Source organism: Psammomys obesus, unplaced genomic scaffold, assembly GCF_907164565.1.
Source record: "Psammomys obesus unplaced genomic scaffold, mPsaObe1.curated_primary_1811, whole genome shotgun sequence".
Lineage (NCBI taxonomy): Eukaryota > Metazoa > Chordata > Mammalia > Rodentia > Muridae > Psammomys > Psammomys obesus.
In genome coordinates this window covers 25,036,922-25,039,237 of record NW_026592890.1, presented here as the reverse complement: position 1 = coordinate 25,039,237, position 2,316 = coordinate 25,036,922, and the positions used below count along the sequence as shown (strand labels likewise).

The window sequence follows — 2,316 nt, the reverse complement described above, 5'->3', positions numbered from 1 at the left end:
TGCAACATCAACCTGGTGACTTGAGTTCGATACCCAGGACCCTCATAGAGGTGGAAGGAAGTAACTGACTCCACGGAGCTTTGGTTTGACTTCACATGTGTGCACATCCTATCAGACACACACACAGACACACACACACAGACACACAGACACACACACACATGCACACACACAAACGCGTGTCCCAATAATTACACATTTTAAAAATTAAAAATTTATACGCTTGACCCTTGTATATTAGTCTTTGGCTGCTTTCAAGTTAATCTTTACAGACGATGTGAGGGTGGGAGACAAGGGTGGTGATTGAACTCGAAAAGATTCAACGTCCTTTGCTTCCCAAGCGGGGGAGTTAAAGGTGCATATCATTACACTCAGCCTGGCACCCATCGAATTACACTGGGACCAAATCCCCCCCCCCCACTCCCACCCGCAGACTCTCTTTGGATTTTCTGTTTACCAATTTACTTGTTTCTCTTTTATGGCAATGCATGCTGTTTAATTATTGTAGCTTTACAATAATTCCTGAAACTAGTAGTGCATGACCCCCTCACCCCCAGTTCTGTACTATTTCCAGGAGCAGATTTAGCACAAAGTAACAATTGTTCTTCTGCCTCATTGTCCCCAGCTGAAAGCCATCAGTGACCTCCTGCCTTCAGAATTTAAAGTTATTGGTATAATTATTGAATGGTGACAGAAATTTCTTATTTTGTATTGTGTGTTGATAGAAATTTAAGGTTACTTTGTGTAAATTTAATTTATTTTGCATTGTACGTTGATAGAGATTTAAGGTTGTTTTGTGTAACTATTGTATAGTGATGGAAATTTAAGGTTATTTTGTTTGACTAGGTGATACATTGTACATAAGCAGCTCGTTTAAATGTGATGTAAAGTTCTAGTCTTATGGTTCACATTAATTATTCTTATCTTGTGTAGACTGCTACTGTTAAAGGAAAGTCTTTTTTTTTTTTAACAAAAAGAGGGATGTGAAAAGAGGGATATGAAGTGGAAAATTCTGCTTTCTTTGAAGACTCAGTTGAGTCATGCGATGTTTTGCTAGAAGCTGTCTAGAGGGCACGTGACATTTTGCTGTGAGCTGTCTCATGCGAGGGATATGGTTTTGGCCAGCTGAGAACATCTGTGGCTGACTCTGAGGAGAGGAGATACACAGAAGCCCTCAGACAGTGAGACATCACTTTTTGGACTGATATCGCTGTGCTGATCTTCATGCTTCGACACTTGGCTTCACAGAGGTAAACATTCCAAGGAACTTCTCAGGGCAGTCAAATTGAGTCCTGTGGCTTTCGCTGACTTGTCCTGACCTTCTCTTGGCCTTTGGACTGGACTGCTGGTATCTGGACAACAAAGAGTGGACTCATCCCAAGGAACTACTTCTAAAAAGGTCTGCAACCCCCTTTACCTGATACCCTTCTTTCTCCCCTACCTCTGGTCAGTGGGTGGAAGGGAGATAGAAGTGTTTAAGAGCCCTAAATAGCTTTTCTGATCCGCCATCTGTGGTGGAGCCTCCGCCAAAATGCAGATTTTTGTGAAGACCCTTACAGGGAAGACCATTATGCTTGAGGTTGAACCCTCGGACACTATAGAAAATGGAAAGGCTGAGATCCAGGATAAGGAAGGAATTCCTCCTGCTCAGCAGAGACTGACCTTTGCTGGGAAGCAGCTGGAAGATGGCCGTTCTTTGTCTGACTACAACATTCAGAAGGAGTCCACCCTCCATCTTGAACTTCGTGGTGGTGCTAAGAAAAGGAAGAAGTCTTACACCGCTCCCAAGAAGAATAAGCAGAAGAGGAAGAAGGTTAGGTTGGCTGTTCTGAAATACTGCAAGGTGGATGAAAATGGCAAAATCAGTCGGCTTCGTTGAGAGTGTCCTTCTGATGGATGTGGTGTTGGAGTTTCCATGGCTGGCCGCTTTGACAGACATTACTGTGGCAAGTGTCGTCTGACTTATTGCTTCAGCAAACCGGAGGACAAGTAGTTGTGTATGAGCTAATAAAAAGAAGGAACTGAAAAAAAAAAAGAACCCTAAATAAAGTAAGTTAGGTGAAAAAAATCTAAGACTACAGAAGTCTGTTCCAAGGTCTGTCACAGCACAAAGACAGAGTGGCAGGAGAAAAAGGACCCTGAGGAGGAGCTCATGGGACAAGAGGAATCTAGGGGACCTGATCCCTGGCTCTCGGGCAGGAGGGGTGATCTAGTTCATGTAAGCCGCTGATAGACAGGAGGGAGACAGCCAGCACTTGCGGGAAATGGTGGGGAAGTTCACTGGTGACACAGCGCCTGGCTGAGCTGGGCTCAACA

General features: G+C 44.0%; 1 pseudogene; it reads left to right on the top strand.

The window, feature by feature from the left end:
• The first annotated feature begins 1,516 nt into the window (after window positions 1-1,516).
• Window positions 1,517-1,993, top strand: LOC129683284 (ubiquitin-40S ribosomal protein S27a-like; annotated as a pseudogene).
• The last annotated feature ends 323 nt before the right edge of the window (window positions 1,994-2,316 follow it).